At 41.6% G+C, this 12,204-nt stretch overlaps 1 long non-coding RNA gene across 3 annotated transcripts; it reads left to right on the forward strand.

The window, feature by feature from the left end:
• The first annotated feature begins 399 nt into the window (after positions 1–399).
• LOC141258293 (uncharacterized) lies at positions 400–7,909 on the forward strand. 3 transcript variants are annotated; one of them, XR_012318272.1, is made up of 2 exons: positions 400–867; positions 4,258–7,909. It is a non-coding gene; the product is annotated as an uncharacterized lncRNA (long non-coding RNA). The 3 variants fall into 3 exon arrangements; XR_012318277.1 differs by having other exon boundaries at positions 795–821; XR_012318276.1 differs by lacking the exon at positions 400–867 and adding an exon at positions 885–1,117.
• The last annotated feature ends 4,295 nt before the right edge of the window (positions 7,910–12,204 follow it).

The raw sequence follows: 12,204 nt of genomic DNA on the forward strand, positions 1-12,204 counted from the left end.
AATGGATATATTGACGTGTGACAGAGAATGAGGAGTACTCAGAGTATGAGAAGCCGAAATGTTGGATGCCAATTATGGTAACAATAAAACTGACCAGGTATATCGAGAGTATGTGGCCTGGCTGACAAAAGGATGAGTAAGAAGAGAAGGGGTAGGGGACTACTTGAAGCTTGCCTTGATTGCTGGCTGGCTTGCTTTTCCTAAATGAGTAAGTGATGTCACTTGATGCTCTGATGGAGGGCCATAACTCCTTGTCTAGGCAAGCTACGATGTCCACAGTTTATTTTCCTCCTGAAAAGCCTGCAGACTTCAAAATTTAGCTTTGTGGCAATGTGCAAAAGAACTTCCACACATGAGATGTTGTTAAAATAATGGGTCAGCTTCGAATCATTGCCTTTAAGAAGACTTGTTTTTCAGTTAGATAATCCTTATTTAGCAATACTTTTGTTTGTTCTGTTTTCTTGTAGTGTTCTCATGACCTTTATAAGAATTGGCTCATTGGTTTATAATTATCATACTTGTCCTATGTCTGTACACAAAATAAAGTCCCAATATATCACCACCAGGAAACTCCCTAAGTTCACCATGACCTGAACTGTATTCAGTACTATCAGTGAGAAAGGATGTTGGGAGTATCATACATCATGAATATCCTGCAGATGTATTGACAAGCACCTGTTATTTAATTATTCTGCGCCAAAGATAACATATTACTTACATCATCTCATACGCATGTATCAAAGCACAACCCACGTTGATTGGGGTATATAATTATATTACATCTTAAAATAAACAGAATCATTCTCTTGAGACAGTCTGTAGTGAGTGTCTTATTTGAAGCGTCATTCCTATAGGAAATCTATATAGGTAATCTCTTTTGTCTACCTGAGAAGAAGTGAGATCCCCTCCCGTCTTTAACAGCTGGAGGCCCCAGCGAGATCTATTTTTTTCCTTTTAATTTCATCTGAGACTGAACAACTGCTTTACCCCTATCCCGAACAGAAACAAACCCCGGCCGGGTAAGTGAGTGGCCTTAACACTCTGAGCAAATTTCTCTCCGGGAAAGGTGGGGTCGATCTAGGTCAGTCTCCGGGGATCTTGAACGGGAAACCCTCAGGTAGCAATTTTATTATTATTATTATTATTATTAATTTTTTTAATATATATTATTACTAACAATTTCACATAACTGGAAAATTACTAATTCAAATACTATATCATATATCTGTATTTTTGCATGCATTAACTATTTCATATAATATATACATAGTACTTCTACATCCCCAATCATTGCTGCTTCCAACTTAACTAACGTTCATACTAAGTGTAACTGTGTTAAGTTCATGCTTATTATAGCAAAAATGTACGAGATATAAGTGATTAGATGACGTGTGCTGAATGCGTGTGTAGTACTCTGCTTAGCAAATACAACAGTGGAGCTGTCACGCATTTTAGGAAGCTGCGAGATTAGTGTGGAATCTGAAGGTTAGGGGGCTACGGGAGGAAGATAATACATTCCTTACGTTAGTATATGTGAATATTAACAGTCATTGTTTTGTTGAACCTTATACCATTTATGAATATTGTGATATTGATTCAGCTAGAGCAATAAATAGAATCCAGGATTCACAGGATATAAAGTTATTTTGCCCAGTTGCCCTAGAAAATTTTAATAGGAATTGGAGTACGAGAAGTGCTGTGGTGGAGAATGAGGAGGTGTTAATGACTGAAGTGGTGATTAAGAGAAATGAATAATTGATAGGCTGCAAAAGTATACATGACTTGTGAAAAGTGTTTGTGCTCGGTTACAGTAGTGAGAAAGCGAAAGCCTCATGGTAGGGATACTGCTTCGTTTCTGGAAAGGATACATTTGTACCCTGTAAGTGCACACCAGTATAGGAGAAGTAACGTTACATACCGAGTTTTCCCTGCCATATTGTTCCACATCCACACACTATAGGTAAAGAGTGGCAGTATATTATAGAAAACAGATGGTATATGCCTGTGTGACAGGATATTATTACTCATAATAATTATCTTGCCAATATTGGCACGGACTCAGGAATAGACGTAGGATATTCTTCAAGTGAGGACTCTGACCCAGATGTATGAAGAATATATAGCGATTGCTTTTGGAACGGTTTTTGTTTATAATAGTCTACATTTATTTGTTTAGACAAACTTGTCTCAGCATCAGAGCAGAGCAAAGAGTTGCAGTTCAGCTTAAGTCCCTCGAATCAGGGGTAACTGGCTAACGTACTTGACCAGTTGACCCAGCTGATTGAATCAGGGGTAACCAGCTAACGTATCTGACTGGTTGACCCAGCTGATTATATAGCAGGATACTGAAGATAGGGATCGCAACCCTTGACAAATCCAGTTATGGGTGCTCGAATCTCCAGATCAAGGAACAAGGATCCGAGGTGCACCATGTGTGATCTGGTGAGAATGGAGCATGGCAGGGCAGCTGTAAAAGATGCAACAAAGATATTGAAAAAGAGCTGGTATGCCAGCCAAGGGATGCCTAGATGCTGAGAGATGGAAACGGTTTAGTCAGGAACATTCACAATGGATTGATAAGCATGATTACGGAGCACAGGTTGCAGCCTGGTTGAGAACTAGTGAGAGACATCATCCCCTTTTAATTCCCGATGATGATGAAACTGATCAGGTAGTGATCAGAAGCAGATCTCATGTCATACAACCCCCGACACCTAGTCGGGAACAAGGTCCAATCCAGGCTGCGCCCTCCGCTCAGTCAGAGAATAGATTAGAGCCAAGTGATAGGTCAGAGTCAAGTGTAAGTGTTGAGAAAGAAAAATCACTGTCCGAGGTTTCTACCTCCCCAACAACCATACATAGTGCCAGCACTATCAATTTTCTCCCCCGCATAGTACTGCATCTACTACAGATAGTGACAGATCCCTTCACCTGCATATGACACCATCCCCACCATGACTCCACGAGAAAAAATAATTTTAAAACTAAAAGTAGGCAAGGACGGGACTTGGGGGGGTTGAGGATAAAGAGAGAGAAAGGGAAAATCTAGCTATCAGCTCAGTTGCCAGTGAGGAGGACGGTGGAGAGGAGAACGCAGGCACACACATGCAGCCCACAGACCCTCCCCGCACTCAGCAGCTAAGAGGAACAATAGCACTACGCTCTAAAACATGGATCTGCCCAGGATGTCAGGATAGTAATACAATATTTCAGTGTGAAAACTGTAATCTCGACAAAAGAAAACCAGAGACGGCTGCATTCCCAGTCATTACACAAACAACCAGGGGTACACAGGGGGATGAAGGACAACAGGTAAAACGGATACCACCACTTGGTATAAACCATGGTCTAGGTCAGAACAATTGTCCATAGCAAATAGTTTTCCAGACATGTATAAGAATCCGATAGGATATTATAAGACGGTGAAAGGGGTAGCTGAGAACTATGATGCCACTTGGAGTGATCTGGTACCGCTCTGTAGTCTCAATGGTGGAGTACCACTTGTGGAAAAGGTTAAACAGGTCCACGTAGGAGACGGAATAGAAGCGCTACCGGGTGACACTAAGACCCTAGAATCGAGGAAACAGTTTATCCTCCGGTTAAATGCAGTCACTAAAATAATGGCAGAAAGCCTTATCTCAGGGATGCCAGAGATATTCCAAGAACCTGAGGAAACGGTTGATAAATTCCATGCTAGGTGCGTAGCTGTGTTTAAAGATCATGATTATAATTTGAATAATCCAAGGGAATTGGGGTTTCTGAGAAATATGTTTATCACTGGTCTCAGAGAAGACCTCAGGGCAGAGGTGTTTAAGCTGCACCCAGAATGCTTATATGCCCCTTGGAGCAGTAAATATCCACATTCAGAGGATTAGAACAGGCCATAAATAAGAGAAAAAGAAAGATAAGGTCACCCCAATTATGGTAAATATACACCCAGATGCCTTTCAGGACACTATTAAGGACACAGTAAAGTCAGTTACCCGAATTACTTTAGGCGGAAAAGTAGACGGGAAAAAAAAAATAAATAAATGGACCCAGAGGATTGTAAACAAAGGGTTTCTGTTTTGGGTACGGTGAGAAGGGTCACATCTAAAAGGAAACTGAACCTGTAAATGTTAAAGATAGCACATGCTATTGACTTATGTACCCATCTTCTTGTCTCAGATAAATATCCTAGAAATTTAATAGGTGCAGACATTCTTAATGTAGTGAATGCAATGATTAAATTTGGAAAGAAAGGTGTTACCATTGCAGGTCCATTATCTGAAACAACAATATCAACAATGATGTCAATAATTCAACTTGAAAAGGAGGTGGATACAGGTCTCGATGACAACATACAGGAGATGCCTGGTAACGTACCAACCGTACTATGGGTACAAGATAAAACGGATGTTGGACTGTTAAAAATAACCCCAGTGACAATTAGGTTGAAGCCTCGTGTTGCACCGGTACGTATGAGACAATATCCCCTGAGCAAGGAGCAAACAGAAGCAATTGCACTACAGGTGAATAAATACCTAGAAAAAGGTATAATCAAGGAATGTATGGTCCATGATTTGAGAGAGATTAATAAATTAATGGTTGTAGACACGCCCATAGTACCAAATCCACATACCCTATTAAATCAAATTCCATCTAATGCAAAATTTTTCAGTGATTGACCTCAGTAATGCTTTCTTCTCAGTGCCAATAGATGATGAGAGCCAGCTGCTGTTTGCCTTCATCCATGGAGGAAAGCAGTATTGCTGGACCCGGTTGCCTCAGGGGGGGGAGCAACTTCTCCCTCCATGTTCTCAGAGGCAATGGCAGGAGTACTTCTCTCTTGGCATCCTGAGAATCAAGACATTCAGCTACTTCAGTATGTGGATGATCTACTGTTGTGTACCCCAAGTAAGGATGTATGTTTAAAAGAGACATTATCTTTACTAATCTTCTTGTACCACGAAGGTTACAAGGTATCCAAGGAAAAACTGTAAATTGCAAAGGAAAGAGTAGTGTTCTTAGGACATTGTATCTCCTTCCCACTCAAACATATCACTCCAGAAAGGAATAAAAAAAAAAAAAAAAAAAAAAAAAACAACAATCAGTCAGGCTGTAGAACCAACAACTTCCAGCGCATTAAGAACGTTCCTGGGGCTGGTCAGCTACTGTAGAGAGTGGATTCCTTCTGCATCTGCCATGATGCAGCCCCTATTTCACATGCTCTCTGCATGCAATAAGGGTCAGCTTTATTTGCTGACCCTAAAAGAAAAACAGGGGTTTCAAATGCTCAAGGACGCCATTCTCTCAGCACCAGCACTAAAAATCCCCAACTACGGCCTACCATTTTTCCTTTTCTGTCATAAATCAGGGGGGCATGCTAAAAGTGTGCTCACCCAAAAATATGGAGGTAGACATCGTCCTCTAGGATACTACTCTGCTCAGCTCAATGTTGTTGCAAAGGGAGCACCCTCATGCATCAGAGCGGTAGCCGCCTGTGCAATGTTGAAAGAAAAGGTGGCTAATATAGTGCTAGACAATGCACTAGAAATTCAAGATCCCCATTCAGTACAGGAACTTCTGCTCCAGGCCAGGACAAAACACCTGTCCATGAGCAGATTGACCAAGTACGAGGTGGCAATATTGACTCTCCCAAATGTCACTATCAGAAGGTGTACAACTCTTAACCCTGCCACACTAATACCTGAACCAATTGATGATGAAACATTACACCTTGAGCATAACTGCTTTGAGTTAATGGACGTAGAAACTAAACCACTAGCCAATGTACAAGAAACACCAATTTCCGAGGTGGATCTAGAGCTATATGTAGATGGCTCCCGATACTACCTAGATGGGAAGCCCCATACAGGCTATGCCATAGTCAGTCAAAATGAAGTATTAAAGGATGAGGCACTGTCCCCTAGAATGTCTGCCCAGGAAGCTGAGTTAAAAGCACTCGCTGAAGCATGTATAATTGCAGAAAACAGAATTGAGAATGTTTTTACAGACAGTCGCTACGCATTTGGCATTTGCCATGATTATGGTCCCATATGGAAAAGCAGAAAGTTTATTGGTTCTTCTGGTAAACCCATAAAGAATGCAGAAGCAGTAGCACAACTCCACAGAGCGTTGGAGTTCACACCAAAGAGTGCACAAAAGAGGCTGAGGGAAACAGGAGGGCGGATGCAGCTGCAAAAGCTGCAGCCCTGTTGCCCCTCCCAGTAGAAACATTCACTGTGCAAGTGTCTGGGAGTGTGGACCTGGATCTCTTGCAGAGCCTACAGGATCAGGCCTCTGCACCAGAAAAGGAAGAATAGACTAAACGCTCAGCTAAACAGGGAAAGGATGGACTGTGGAGAGCAGATGGCAAATACTGTCTGCCAAGATCCCTGTACTCTACGATGTGCACTCTTTCTCATGGACCAACCCATCAGTCCAAGGATGCAATGGTAAGTCAGGTAAAGATCTATTGGGTAGCACCAGAATTCCACTATGCTGCTGTTAAATTCATACAGGGATGCATAATCTGTGCATGTCACAATGTGGGAAAAACGGTGAAAGTGCCACCAAAGTGCACTGTGAGACCATTATACCCGTTTCAGCGACTTCAGATAGATTTCATTCAGCTCCCGAAGGTAGGCATTTATGAGTATGTGCTTGTCTGTATCGACTTATTCTCATCATGGCCAGAGGCCTGTGATATAGAACAAGCACAGCGGATCAAGGAAGGTGTGCGGAAGGCAAATGCCTTAGAAAATTTACCACTACCCGAGTGGCTCGCTTGCATGAATCCTTTAAACTTATTTAGGGAAGTTTGAGGGTGAATAAGTGGTGTCATACATTTCTTGATCCAGGCTGTGTTTATAATAGTGGTGGTTGCAATAATCATGAAACTTTTTGTGATGATGATAAAGAAAATTCTTGCTTCTAATTGTAAATGTTTTCCAGGTAAATCCCAACATAAAATTGATACAGACACTGAAGTGAAACAAACCCAAGTCCTTACTACAATAATAACCACAGTACAGCGAGAATGCATCTTTTGCAACAAGATTACTGCAGCAGACTTATCGGATTGTATGTTCTGCGCAAAACCATTGGTCTGAAAAGCAAATCCTACCAGCAGAGGATGGAACCTGATAGATGCTGAACTCTCAGCTACTATTTGCTCAAAGATACCGAACATATAACTTGTAGTTGTATATACACAGCAGTCTATTATATTAAAGTAGACATATACCTGACAATCCCTCTATACATATAGCAACTATACTCAGAAAATGGTAGGGAAAGTAAGGGACAGTGGGTCTGATAACAAATTAATTTGAACGGATGCGCAGCAGGACTGGCATCCCACTACATACGGAGGGTAAGCCCCGTGATGTCGTGAAGTAGGGTTAATTTGCAGGCCTAGAATTTAGGTAGGGACATGAGGGACAGACAGTATGACAAGATGATAAAAAGAGGGGAATTGTTAAAATAATGGGTCAGCTTCGAATCATTGCCTTTAAGAAGACTTGTTTTTCAGTTAGATAATCCTTATTTAGCAATACTTTTGTTTGTTCTGTTTTCTTGTAGTGTTCTCATGACCTTTATAAGAATTGGCTCATTGGTTTATAATTATCATACTTGTCCTATGTCTGTACACAAAATAAAGTCCCAATATATCACCACCAGGAAACTCCCTAAGTTCACCATGACCTGAACTGTATTCAGTACTATCAGTGAGAAAGGATGTTGGGAGTATCATACATCATGAATATCCTGCAGATGTATTGACAAGCACCTGTTATTTAATTATTCTGCGCCAAAGATAACATATTACTTACATCATCTCATACGCATGTATCAAAGCACAACCCACGTTGATTGGGGTATATAATTATATTACATCTTAAAATAAACAGAATCATTCTCTTGAGACAGTCTGTAGTGAGTGTCTTATTTGAAGCGTCATTCCTATAGGAAATCTATATAGGTAATCTCTTTTGTCTACCTGAGAAGAAGTGAGATCCCCTCCCGTCTTTAACAATGTCTATTACCATGATCAGAGGCTTTCATGAGCTGTTGAATCCCCTCCATCAACAACACGTGCAGAATCACCTGTTTCGGAGAAGATCACAGAACAAGCAAATTTTGCCCCTGAGGATCTATTACCTCTTCATCTCAGCAACACAATCTGGTTTATAGATATTGTCCATCACAAAATAATCATCATCATCATCATTGTCATCCTTGACTTGGCTGATAGTTGTCTAAGTGTGAAAAATGGCCTAAGCTCTTGCACCCCTTCCTGATTCCAACCTAAGTGTATGCAATGGCTCAGAGTGCTACTACTACAGACAGTCCTTCTAGCTCAATAGCTCGAAGAGCCAGCAACACTGCTAGGCATTTGAATAATACCCTGGAACTGCTACAGCTCCATTTTATCCAAGTATAAAGGTTGAATGTTTATATCTTCCAATAAATTTATTGGAAGAAGTTGTTCTGGTTAAGTATCTTCCTTAGCCTAATGGGTGTTCTAGTGGCATAAGAGCCAGAAAAGATGCCAGTGTCATTGATGGAATTGAAATTCTGTTATGTACAACATTAAGAGCTATGACAGCAAAGGAGGTACACTGAGAAGAACACTCACTCATCACGATGGTAAAATTTTCACTGCCAGTCACAGCCGCTAGCTCACACGCTATCCTCTGCGTGACAGTGTCGTTGCCATATAACGTGGGATGCTTGAGACGTTGCGCCTGTTTCAAATTAAATAGTAAAATTCAAATACGTGCACGGAAGAGCTACATTGATACTTTTGAGCATTAGGGGAGATGTGTCTTTATTACGTCATCTGTCAGGGTTTTATAGGTTTTTAATACTCATACTGTTAGAACTCTCCTGTTAGGTTTTTTCTATTATGCTGGTCACATGTCCGTTTTTGCCTATTTAATCCTGCTCCGCCATTCTGGCCTTGCTGGACTTCATTGTAATTTCTACTCTTAAGATAGCCAGGTGCTTTGTTACCTTTCTTAGTCAGTTTAGCTAGGTCTTTTGACCTCTATGTTCTATGTTGTTTGTTTGTCTTTTTACTGCTACAATTTCTGCTAGGAGGTGTCCATCTTTCTCCCAGTCCCTAGTTCTTGTAGGGATCCCTCCCTCACATCTATAGGTCTTCGTTCAGACTAGCTGAGGACTTTAGCGGGTCTGATCGCAGGATCAGGTTCCCCGTTACATTGTAGGGATCTAGCTTAGTTCTATTGTAGGGACAGATCTCCTGTCTTTCCTTAGTGCTTGTAGCAGATCATAGCAGTAAGTCCAGCCGAAAAAATTTCTCTAAGGAAAGACCTCCAGTGTCCATCATGGTGTCGGTTCAGGATTTGGCTCAACACCTGCAGGGACTCTCTCTGGAGGTGGCCGAGCTCCAACAACATGTGAGTAGCTGTTCTGGAGCGCATTTTGTGGAGCCAAAGGTACGATTGCCTGATTTATTTTTTGGTGAACAACAAGATTGTTTTTCCTTTAAAAATGCTTGTTTATTGTATTTTCGTTTGAGACCCAGATACTCTGGTGATGAATCACAGCACATAGGGTTCATAATGTCACTTTTGCGCAAAGAACCTCAGGGATGGGCCTTTTCTCTCCAACCTAGTGATCCGTGCTTTAGATCAGTGGATAGTTTTTTTTCTGCTTTGGGGTTGTTGTATGATGATCCTGATCGTGTCTCATCAGCTGAGACGGAATTGAGACATTTGAGGCAGGGATCAGGTAATGTGGAAAATTATTGTACTCACTTCCGTCGGTGGTCTGCTCAGGTGGGGTGGAACGATTCAGCTCTGAAAAGTTTGTTTCTTGCTGGGCTAGGTGAAAGGGTTAAGGATCTGCTGATTGCTTATCCTACACCTGGAAACTTGCAGGAGGCAATGCAATTAGCTATACGGGTGGACAGGAGACTGCGTGCAAGGGTTAATGAGAGTAAATCCTCTGCCATGTCAGCTCCGAGTCTTGAGAGGGTCTGTACTGACACTGGAAAGCCGATGGAGATTGGGGCGATGTCACCCCGCTCTCAGGAAAAAGACCGCAGGTTTTCTGAAGGTTTGTGCTTTTATTGCGGCAAGTTGGACCATTTCATTAAGAACTCTGTGCTTCGTATGAACAAAGAAAAAAAAAAGGTCAATTACGCCCGTATAGCCTGTTTAAACACTAAGGGTGTATTTCTTTCTGTTACTACCGCAGTTCAGGAAGAATTAATTGAATTTTGGGTATTTGTGGATTGTGGTTCTACTCTGAATGTGATTGATGGGGGATTCTTGGAAAAACTTAATTTAAAACCCAAACCTTTGTCATCCCCTATTGCCGTGGTTTCTGTCGATGGCTCTCCCTTGAAATATGTTACTCACAAGGTTTATGAATTTCCCCTCACTTTTAATGGTATTCACCAAGAAAATTTGGATTTGGTGGTATTAAATAATTTGCCTTCTCCCGCAGTTTTGGGGTTGCCCTGGTTAAAATTGCACAATCCTGTACTGGATTGGTCTACCAATGAAATTAAGTCCTGGAGCCCTAAGTGTTATGACAAGTGTTGTAACGGGCGCATTGCTGCTGTGGATAAAGGGGAACTACCTGTACCTATTCAAGATTTTTGGAAAGTTTTTTCTGAGGAGGAGTCGCAAATTTTGCGTCCCCATAGAGACTACGATTGTACCATTGAATTTGTCCCTGGAGCGACTCTTCCTAAAAGTCGTTTATTTAATCTGACTATTCCTGAGAGAAAGTCTTTGGAGGAATACATACAGACGAGCTTGGCCGCCGGTCATATCAGACCCTCTAAGTCACCTGTGGCTGTTGGATTTTTTTTTGTTAAAAAAAAGGACGGCGGTTTACGTCCTTGTTTGGACTTTCGCGAGATTAATAAAATAACTGTACGCAATCCCTACCCACTGCCATTGAATCCTGATTTGTTTAACCAGTTAGTGGGGGCCAAGTGGTTCTCTAAAATTGTTCTCCGGGGGGCATACAATTTGTTGCGCATGAAGGAGGGTGATGAATGGAAGACTGCTTTTAACACTCCTGTGGGTCATTTTGAGAATTTGGTTATGCCTTTTGGTCTTACCAATGCACCAGCATTTTTTCAGAATCTTATTAATGACATCCTTAGACCTTTGATCGGCAAAAATGTGGTTGTGTATTTGGATGACATTTTGATTTATTCGCCTGACCTGGAGTCTCATTGGCGAAGCGTACGTGAGGTATTGCAGTTATTGATTGACAATTCGCTTTTTGCTAAGCTGGAGAAATGTGAGATCGCTGAACAGAGAATTAGTTTTTTGGGCTACATTATCTCCAGCGAGGGCTTTGAGATGGATCCGGTGAAAGTTCAAGCTGTGCAGGAATGGCCTATGCCTATTGGTTTGAAATCGATACAGAGGTTTCTGGGTTTCGCCAATTATTACAGAAAATTCATTAAAAATTTTTCTATTGTTGTTAAACCACTGACCGATCTCACCAGGAAAGGTTCTAATACTGTTCAGTGGACTACTGAGGCCATTGAAGCTTTTGTGTTTCTAAAGGAGAGGTTTAGCTCTGCCCCCATCCTTATGCAGCCTGATGTGACTAAGCCATTTTTGATTGAGGTTGATGCTTCTTCTGTGGGGGTCGGTGCGGTGTTGTCTCAGGAAAACAAGGATGGAGTACATCCCTGTGCATTTTTTTCAAAAATTTTTTCTGACACTGAACTTAATTACGATATTGGTAATCGGGAATTGCTGGCTATTAAACTCGTATTTGAACACTGGCGTCATCTCTTGGAAGGTGCTGATTTTCCCATTCAGGTTTTCACTGATCATATAATCTGATCTATCTTGATGCTGCCAAGCGCTTGAATGCCCGTCAGGCTAGGTGGGCACTTTTTTTTTCGCGGTTTAATTTTTCCGTTATTTACATCCTGGGTACCAAGAATGTTAAATCTGATGCTTTGTCTCGCAGCTTTTCTCCCATGGTCGGTGCTGAGGAGGAGGAGAGCATTTTACAAGAAGGTGTTGTGATTGCTGCATTGGACTCCGTTTTGGAAGATGAGATTCTTAAAGCTCAGGAGAATGCCCCATCTAACACTCCCCATGGGAGGTTGTTTGTGCCTAGGACCTTTAGGAGAGATTTGTTTGTTGAGTGTCATGAGTCTCGGTTGACAGGTCATCCAGGAATTTCTGAGACCAAGAGACTTGTGGGTCGCAG

Source organism: Phyllobates terribilis, unplaced genomic scaffold (genome assembly GCF_046119375.1).
Source record: "Phyllobates terribilis strain yellow unplaced genomic scaffold, ASM4611937v1 Scaffold_1__5_contigs__length_1240528914, whole genome shotgun sequence".
Taxonomy (NCBI): Eukaryota; Metazoa; Chordata; class Amphibia; order Anura; family Dendrobatidae; genus Phyllobates; species Phyllobates terribilis.